This window comes from Peromyscus maniculatus, chromosome 4 (genome assembly GCF_049852395.1).
Source record: "Peromyscus maniculatus bairdii isolate BWxNUB_F1_BW_parent chromosome 4, HU_Pman_BW_mat_3.1, whole genome shotgun sequence".
Classification (NCBI taxonomy): Eukaryota; Metazoa; Chordata; class Mammalia; order Rodentia; family Cricetidae; genus Peromyscus; species Peromyscus maniculatus.
In genome coordinates this window covers 52076499-52086756 of record NC_134855.1, presented here as the reverse complement: position 1 = coordinate 52086756, position 10258 = coordinate 52076499, and the positions used below count along the sequence as shown (strand labels likewise).

Below are 10258 nucleotides of genomic sequence, written 5' to 3'. Positions count from 1 at the left end.
TTGTGGTTGAAGCCATGTGGTAGAAAAATCAATACAACTTTTTTGTATGACACTTCATTAGTGTGAAAAATTTTAAAAGCTGAGAAGAAGTGCCTTGCAATTAAATGCCTCTGCTACTTCAGCTCCAGTAATGGGTTTGTATTATTATCTAGTTTATTTGAAATAGTGGCTGCACTATAGAAGTAATTGGAAAACATTGATTATGCGCTTGTATCTGGAAAGCCTGGCAAATCATTACAGGGCCCGGCAACAGTTAGTTAGCCTTACTAATGAAGCACTAATTGCTGTAAGTAGGTTAACATGTTAGTGAAACTAGAGGGGATAATAGTTCAGAAAATTCTGAAGGATTTTGCCAAACATGTATTTCCATTTATTTACCAAAGATAGAAGTCCCGTGGGATTTTTCCTCTCTTCCTTTTTTTGTTCTGTTTGGTTTTGGTCACGACACTCTGTTGGAGAGGAAAAGGCAGCCTGGATGAAGTCTGCGTAACCATTTGGCCTGAAGTGACTTCATTTCCTTCTATACCGTCTGTCTGTTGACCAACCTAGTTTTCACAGATGGGACTGAGCCACCACCAGCATGGTGCCTTGAGCAGGTTTGGGGGTCTTCCAGCTCAGAAACAGTTCCGACACCCCTCTCTTGGGCCAAGGGCTTTGCGCTTTCCTAGTGTACGACCTCCCTGGGGTTACATTGCAACCTCATTGTCCTACATTCATAGCAGCTAGCGGTTTTTAACTTTTATTTTTTTAGTTTAGTTCATGAGATTAGTTCAAGGAACTCAAAGGCCTTGTTAGTTAGAGAATTTTAAAAAAAAATTTCACTGTGAGGTTCTTAGGAAGGAAAAAAAAAAAACCTATCAGTGTTAGAGGAAATATTTCATAAGTACCCCAGGAAACAAAAATAAGGAAGTTTGGTGTCGAATATCAAGCAAACAAACAAACAAACAAACAAACAAAAAACAGGAACACTTGAAATTACCCAATATCCACTGACCGAATGGTAGATAAGTAATTAAGTAATTGTATTATGGTCATATAATGGACTATTATGCAGTAGGGAAAAATGAATGACATAACAGCATAGGTGCACACACACACACACACACACACACACACACACACACACACACACACACACTGAATGAATCTTAGTGTTGGATGAGAAAATCCAATTCCAAAGACTGTGTATGACATGGTAACGTTTTATAGAGCCCCAAACAAAACTGAATAGCCATAGTGATACGTACATATATAGAAGCATTGCTTTAAAGGGATTCATAAAATGTGTCAGTAAAATGTTCAAGACAGTAAATAGGTCCTTCAGAGAAGTGGAATGGAGAACAGAGCCATCTGAGATCTGTTGGTGGGATTGTCAGTGGGTATCTTAATATTGTGATTTGTAATTAAAGTTTATGTTGCAGATGTTCTTTTGTGCACAAGCAAAAAAGTTTAAGTAGAATCACTATTCTCTACTGACCTAAAAGTGACATCATCTTGTCCAGTCAAATTACAAAGTCTTCTAAATCACCAGAGAGAAAAATGCCACTTTAAAATAGTTGTACTTTTTTTTAGTTCATTATCGACAATATTAGAATTTAAAAAAAACTAAAAAGGAAGAAAAATGTGTTTCTTTAATTAAAAAAATCTATGTAGAATATTTTGTAAAGAATTCCCTTGTTTGTCTATAACTTACTTATAGAAATGGGGACTCACTATTTCTCTTTGCGATGTTTGGTGTTCTTTACCAGCAACTTTGGGGCACTTCACAGTTTATGTATAGATAATAGATCTAGAAAATAGTTCTTCAGGGGCAATTAAATAGACAGTAGTGATATCAAAGTTGAAAGCAGAAAAGTTCCTGCATATATACTATGAACCACCAATACAAAAGGAAATTGAATAACATCATCCCTGTAAAGCGTGCAGCCAAGTGTGGGCCAGGGGGAGATGGGAGGTTAATGTGCTCCATCGTCCTTTCCTTGCTTGGTCCTCCTTGTTTTTCTGTGCCACTGCGGTGGCTAGCGTGTAGTAGGTGTACAGACATGTTTTCGTAAACCTACTGAAATAGATCATTTATCTGAACGCCAAAAGTAAAGGTTTACAAATGACAGGAGAGCGACCCGCAGGAGGAGAACCCAGCTTCCCGAATTTCTGTGACCAGTGACAATACACCCCTGTGAAGCAATCCTGGGACTTTCTAACATGGGGGCTGGTGGTATTATCTTACAAAATGCAGCTCATCGGAGAAGCCCCAGAAATTTAAAAAGACCTAAAGTTCAAAATCTTTCCTTGAGCTGTTAAAAAAAAAAAAAAAGCCGAAGTATTCCGGTTTGGAGCTAGCCACCGGAATGTTGCAGGTGAGACGCCAAGGGGTTGCTCCCCGCCCTCACGAGGTGGCGATGAGCAGGGCAGAGGGGACAGTGAGCAGCGAGCAGCAGGCACAGATGAATCTCTGTGACCGTAAGCATGGCATTTGTTCAAGTCAAATGATGAGCATGTGTGACATTAGCACCGTATTCTGTCTCCTTTTGTTTCATTTTCTGTAACAAAAATAAAAACCTGTGAGATCAGCCTTCCTGAAATCTTACTTTAAAACATTTTATTGAGTGGTTAGTGCCTAGCCCATAGCCATTTTCGGGGAAATGTCAGATTTCTTTTCTGGCAACTGAGTGCCCTGAAGAGACTCCTACTTTTATTTTCGAGTGAGGTTGGGTGGTGGCACACAGGTGCCATCAAGGGTGCCGGGTGCCGCAGAGCCATCAGCTCACGAGGAGCGGTTGTTTCTCTTAACGTTAATAACGTTTTCCCGTTTGGAGTTATTGGAAGGATCTGGCTGGGGTGGGAGGTTGCAAAGAGGGAGGATTATTGTTTAAACGGGACCTGGTTTGTAGCCTTAAGTCAGAAGAGAGCCATTCTGTTTGCGTTCAACATTTCAAAGAAAAGTAACAATGCTCTCGGAGAGCCCCTCTCTACAAGGCAGCTCATTATTGTAAATGTGGGACATGTTTAGACTGCTAAGGAGAATCATAAAAGTACAGCCGCCACCACAAGCTCCTCCAGCAGCAAACACTGTCCTCAGGCCAGATCCATTTCTGGGCAGCTCAGGAGCCTGCAGCCTGAGTGGCAAGCTCACCCGATGAGACCCAAACGGAGCAAGTGGAGTTACAGAGTCTAAGTGTGCGCGGGGCACATTATCGGCAAGGTCTTTTATGTTAAGGAAATCATGACACCTGCCAATCTTTCAAATTCCAAAGGGTAAAGCATGAGGCCCGGAAGGCTGTCATTGAACATGACAGGCTTAATGCCAAGTTTATAACAGAGAAAGGGCAATCTTATTGTGGTTTATTCAGTTTTCTGTTGCTGCTTCAGGAGGAAGTCTCGCCGTCTCTCTTCCGCACTCTCTCTCTTTGTAAAAGCTAATTTAGAGCATTTGAAATACCAAACGGATTCTTTACATATCTCCTGAGCCCCACTCCTCTTCACTACCCCCGGTCTCTCCTTTAGGGAGCAACCCCTAAATCCTTCCAATTTAGCATCATGGTGAGACCAGCCTGTTTTCAGTTGAGCGTCTCCTGCCATTGTGACAGAGATGTTTCTACCAGCGAACGTTTCTGTTTAATTACTGCGCACACTGTTGCTCCATTTCCGTCCAACCTGCCCCTCGCCTGAGCCCATTGGGCTGAAGAAAGAATTACTCCCCGCGCTGTTCCTTAGCCTTTCTTCTTCAGATCTGTAATTGGCCCTGTGTTTTTGACTTTTTGCTAATAAGCAGCTTACTTTCTCTCCCCCTAGACTCAACCCACCACTTTTGTTTCATGAATTTTACAAAGGATTTTAATAGATGCTTTAGGCTATGCAAAATGTTATATGAAGGGAAGGCATTAATGCAACAGCCTTGACACAAAGGACGTGTGGATCGCTGCTTATCATTATGGTCAGGTCTCAAAATTTTCATTAGTTCTGGAGGACAAAAGAAAAAAAAAAACCAGCCCTGCTGTATGAAGGAATATTAACCTGTATTGTGTAACCAACTATAATTGCTTAGCATTTTACATTAACTCTCTTCAGACATGGCCTCTCATTATCTTTACACATACATAATAACTGCTTATTACAGCGGGATACTTCATGCCGATACATGGTGGGTAGGGCTGTGTCAGCACTTCTAACGGGAGACCCACGTCCATGGATTTAAAAGAGCTGTAAAATTTACCTCCAGACTAAAGACTGGTAATCAACTTTTCACCTGGAGAGGGAATTTTTTGTTTCAAGTAAAATAAAACAACAACAACAACAAAAAAAAAAAAAAACACTTTTGTTGAGGGAAAAGAGTTGGGTTCGTTTAAATTAGGAATGTAAACAAAAACGGATGAATGTGCTTAAGTCACTAGTGAGTTCCTGAAGCAGAGAATTATTGAAACCTACTATGAAATATGTTTTTGATGATTAAATATAAATAGACGAATGTTAAGTAGCATTGGAATTAAATGCTACGTGTATAATGGGCTTTATGGAAATGACCACATGCTCCAGGAAGGCCTTTGTATGCAGTGGTAGAAGAACACAACACATATTTTCAAGATGTAGAACCCATAATTTTCATTGGGAAATAAATTAAAATGCTTATAAATGTTGAATGTTCGAGTTTGTGAAAAGTCATCCAACTATATAAAAACATCTGGGCTTTTTAGAATTATTTCAAAATTCTCTTTTCGGAAAGTCTGAGCAACTGTTGTTGACTCAGGAAAGGGTAAGAATTCGGCAGCACTGATATCACCAACTGCTTGAATGGGGACTTTGAAAAATAGTTGGTCAGGTTGACATATTTTTTTTTTAAATGAGCCTGCTGCAAAGGCTTGGGTTTCTGGTAGAAGTATCCCCAGGATGAAATTTATTATTTCCACTGGCTTTATAAAATATCCCAAAGTTTTCTCAGTAATCAAGATCTAAGACTATTTTTAAAATCATGCTGAAATGATAGGCATGAGATATGTAGATACATTTACACTTTGTCCCATAGCATCCTCAGTTTGTCTGTCCTCAGATAGAATACATTTGTCTGTATTGGACAAGGCAGCTACAATAATAGAATGTCGTGTCTTAAAGCTACCAGACAATGTCACCCCACGGACGAATGAGAACTTGCATGGACATTCTCTGTTGGGTTGAAAGAAATCTCAGAAAAAAATATTTTGAAAATGATTCCAAACCAGGTGGTTCTATAACAGAAATTAGAGCTATTATCTTTAAGTTCATTGTGTTTATGAACAATTCATCCAACATGAGTGGCAGAAGCAGAGTTTGTGTCCTTAATGTCCATTAACCATCTAATCATGTCATCTGCTTCTCTCTTTACTTCGAAAGCCAACACCAATCTTAGCTCCATTTCTTAGACTGGAAACATTACCCAAGAAACATGCCAAGAAAATTTTTTAAAAGATACTCATTTAAAAGTGCTAGGCCACTTGGACTATCACGAGATTTTCCTACTGTGTCTAGAAGTGACAGCTTACAGAAGTGGGAACATGGACTGAAAGTGACTCTTGGCACAAATGCATTAATGTGTCTTGGTGGTAGTGCGTAAGAAGTATCAGCCTTGTCCCTAAACTGATGGAGTGAAGGGTTCCTGGCTGACAATGACTGTCCTGTGATGGAAAAAGCTACCACTTGTTAGTGTAGTTCCAGTAAACAGCACGCTGGCCTCACATGCTAATTAGCTGTGGCCCAGCTCGCCTGGGCTGTGCAGAGGCACTCTCATCAGAGATGATTGTCATCAGGTATCACAGATGCCTCTCCTGTGGCTCAGCCCAGGCGGGTGCCTGGTGGGGCTTAGAGAAGAAGAGGCAGGAAGCTGTGCAGAGAGAGCCCCGGGTCTCCGGTGCCTCAGCTGCTGGCTGCAAGCAGCTCATCATTTCTGCCTGCAGAAAGAAAGAAACAGGGTGAGGCAAGAGGGGTATCCTACCTGTCGAGCATTCCAGGAGGCAGTGATGCAATCAGCTTGAAGGGAGAGGCTTCAGAGCAAAAACCCTGCAACTAAAGCTACTTGGGGGCTTTCTCCCGCCCCCCCAACCTGGGATTCTTGGAGATGACAAATGCTAATTCTTTCAATTCGTTACATATTTTTGAATGGATGTCTGAGTGGGATAAAGGAACAGGCCTAAAGATTTACAAGCTGCAATCAAGGATGTGGTGAAGAAAATAACGCCTCGTGCCAAGAGGTGTGACTGGAGCCCTAAAGTGAGAACCCATAATCCTGTAATCTTCACCCCCTCCCTGGCAGCCCCACCCTCCCACTTCACCCGGACAACTTCAGGTCTTCCTCCTGACTCCCCGCCCCACCCCACCTCACCCTTCCAGCACCCTGCCTTCAGTAACTGAAATCCCCTCCCTGGGGTTACTAGAAATTCCCTGCTCTAAGGAACTTGACTTCTCTCAGGAAAAAAAAAGAAAATCCCAGCTCCAACTCTGCTAGACTGCCCACCTCCACATGGCCACGCTCTCTCTGCTTTCCCAATTGCTCTGTCTTGTGGTCTTGGGCTCTGCTTCAGTCCTACATCACGAGTTTTCAGGAGCACTGAAGCCTCAAGAGGCTTCCTTGTCAATCTCGTCAAGTCCTTGGCTGTTGCCTCCTCCACAACCCCACCCACACCATGGCTCCATCCACCAAGCCCACCTTGAGAGGTCCAGATCTTCCCCAGAGCTCACTCTTAAGCTCCATATTTATTCAACATGCTCATAAAAAACATTCCACGAGCAAGAGCTACGTAACTTTCTCCAAACTACGAACCCACCCGCCCATGCCTCAGCCTCTTACCTGAGACGCTTCCTCTCATCACAACGCCCGGTGTACTTGCCACCCAGTGATTTCACTCTCCACTTTGCTCATCCACGTCAGAAACAAGAACCTACCCTTCTCAAACCATGTCTCTGGCTTTGTCTCTTCCACTCCATCTCTCCACCTCGGCCTTCCTGAAGGTTTTTGTCTCTCCTTACTAAGCTAATTCTTGTCTCAGACTCATCCTTCATATTATAATCAGCTGGATCTCTCTACAACCCCAAGACAATGTGTTATTCCTCTTTTCAGATCTTGCAGAGAAGCGAGGCACGGTGTCCGTGTCTGTAATGCTAGCTTGGCAGAGGCTGAGGCAGGAGAAGGCTTTCCTGAACTCCATAAGTGATTCCCAGGCCAGATCAGATTACACACAGTGAGAACTTGTCCCAAACAAAACCAAGCAAAACATTTGACCAGATCCTAGGGAAGGCCGAGCACGCACAGCTCTCTACAGTGGGTGCCAGCCTCCTTCCCTGGACCTGCCTGAGCCCCCTCCCCACACTGTACCTCTTGTCCAGCTTCCCCACCTCACCACCCACCCCCACTCTGATCACTCATAAGTATTTACACAGACATAGAATATTCTTCCTTGTTTTTCCAGGCTCAGATCAAACCGCTTTTCTAGGACCACATTCCTGATACTTCGAACAGAAGAAGAAAATGCTACTTCCTGTGTGCTCCCAGAATCACATTTAAAAATATTTTTTTATGTTCGTGTGTCTTGCCTGAAGGTATGTCTGTGCACCATGTGCATGCCAGGTGCTTGCAGGGTCTAGAAGAAGGTGTCAGATCCCCTGGAACTGGAGTTTTAGGTGGTTATGAGCCATTATGTAGATGCTGAGAGCTGTACCCTGGTCCTCTGGAAGAGCAGCCAGTACTCTTTAATGGCTGAACCTTGTGTCCAGCTCCCATTCCAGCATCATATTTTTTATGTTTCTGTCATAGCTCTAATTATATATTATGAATGTGGACCTATCTATCCACTGCACTTGACTCTCAAGAAGGCCAAGGAATGCTTTACCTTTGCAACTTCTTATTTGGCTGAGGGCTTGGCACCCAGTAGACCCTGATCACCCAAATTAATAAGCAAATGCAAGGATGAGTGAATGGGTATAAATCTTATAGCTTCCTATGTCTTGCAGATGGAGGAAGAAACGAGGCTCAGGGGCCAGGATAGGAGTCCAAGAATCGCTGTTGTGTATCAGTCACACTGCCTGCACTGTTGACAGGCATGGTCTCGGGGCTTTTCTACTTTGCAATTTAGGCCAAAGTAGACTTGGAAAAGAGTGTGAAGAGCATCCCCACTACTTTATGGTTAAAACCAAATGGAGGTTTTCACCAAAACTTGACTAGCCTGTTACCTTGGCTAATTATGGTGCCAACTGTGCTGAGGTTTCTGCTTCTTCTTGCTCCTCAGCCTTTGGGCTGCCATGAATTCCTTACCTATGACTGGCCACCTTGTAACATGCAGGTCCCCATTCATGAGTGAGGCACAGGAAAGAGTTGAGCTTGAGATGGCATTTAGAATGCTGGCCAGAAAACTTGGTTTGCAAATAAACATTTTCACAACCCACTTATTTGTGAGATGTGATGCCTTCCACCAGATGAGTTGAGTAACTGCACCTGGGGTCATTGTGGTACTGGGTAGGCAGCCTCAGCAACACACAATAAAGAATGTGTATTGGAGCCAGTGAGGATGTGGGAGACTTGGTTGAATTAAAACTTCTGAATGCTTGTAAATAATATTGAAGGCTGTTTTCCAGCATTTAATTAGGTGAAATATAAGGGTCTTTTTATTTTAAAAACATTTTGGGGTTTTTTTGGGTTTCTTTTTTTTTTTTTTGGAATAAGGAGGAAGTACAGGGGAAAATCCATGTCTCCAGCTTTGGCACTGAAAACATAGAGGTCTTGTAGGTCCCCCCACCACCAGGGTGTTTATGAAATTTTTCAGGCTCCTATTTAAACTTTACTTTGTCAATTCTCTGAAGTTACAAGGCATACAAAATGATCTAGCAAGGCGATAGATACTGACTCATTTTAACTGGGCTCATCAAAACAATGATCTTAAAGCCCTACATTCTTACAGCCACAATGACTGATGGCCAAGGTAGACCACTAAAGGCTGTTTTTAATGTATTTATTTTAAAGACTCTTGATTTGAGTGTGGGTTCATAAGTTTAATGAAAGTATAATCTGTTATTTTTACGAGGGAGCCTTTTTTTTTTTTAAAGAAAACCCCATGGTATGTGTTAGAAGAACAAACACAAGACTAAGAATAGGCAAAACTCAGTGGGAGAATGCTTGACCTGTACACACAAGGAGGCCCTGGGTTTAATGCCCAGGAGTGGGGGCAGGAGGGGAGGATAATAATCTAAGTTATCAAGTGTTCATCCAATTTATACATTACAGAGTGTACCATTTATGATCACAATGTCACTTACTAACCTTGTAATTCAGAAAGTACTTTCTCACGGGTACATAGATAGACAGATTATATACAGATACATACATTAGATATAAGCATATATTCATATGGTCACATTTGGACCATAGATCAGACATATAAGGTTGACAGATAAGGATGACAGATAAGTATTATTTCAACCCAGAGAAAAGATAACTCAAATTCAGCAAGAGGCGATGAATTGCCTGTGAGTTAAGTAAGTTCCCTGAAGCCACAAAACACTAGACACACGTGCGGCCTGTGTGAGCTGAAAGCTGTGTTCAGAGTGGAGTCTGGATCCTGTAACAGGTCTGACTGTACAAATTTAAGATCATATCCAAGCTGCATTTCTGGTCCCAAAGCCTGATTTAATAAAAGCAAATCAGCCTTGGCTATTAGCTAAGTAAAGGAAAGTGTTAATTAAGCTCAGCTCCCTGGCCAGGCATACAAGCCTGTAAATCGCCAACATACCTGAGGAATGTGGGCAGGCGACTGCAAATTTGTGTACAAGGGTGGAGTTGCATTCATTTGTTTGCCTGGTGTTCAGCCTGGGGACTGCAAGATGGTAAAGCTTTAATGTTAAAAGGAGCAGAGGGGGAAAAACAAAAAGGAGAAAGAAAAGACATGAATAAAAACTGAAAGAAGGCATACAGGGAGAGTCTAAATTCTGTTCACTAATTGGCTGCCACACTCTGAAGGTGAGTGTTAACTGCGACAGGGTTTGGAGAGTTGCCAAATTATTCTCCAGGTCTTGACTATTACATGACTGCCTCTCTCTCTCTCTCTCTTTCTGTGTGTGTGTATGTGTGTGTGTGTGTGTATGTGTCTGTCTGTCCACAGTGTTCATAGATGAAAAAAGATTGTTTAGTCTGAACACACATTCTGCAATGTATATGTGTCCCCATACACATGCAAACACACTCAAACTGGTCTTTGCATTTAACACAGAAGATTAAACCAAAACTACGATTAAAGAGGACAGT

General features: G+C 42.2%; 1 long non-coding RNA gene across 1 annotated transcript; it reads left to right on the top strand.

Moving 5' to 3' along the window:
• The first annotated feature begins 2812 nt into the window (after window positions 1-2812).
• LOC121828691 (uncharacterized) lies at window positions 2813-8404 on the top strand. Its single transcript, XR_006071199.2, has 3 exons — window positions 2813-6237; window positions 7434-7563; window positions 7975-8404. It is a non-coding gene; the product is annotated as an uncharacterized LOC121828691 (long non-coding RNA).
• Window positions 8405-10258: the final 1854 nt, after the last annotated feature.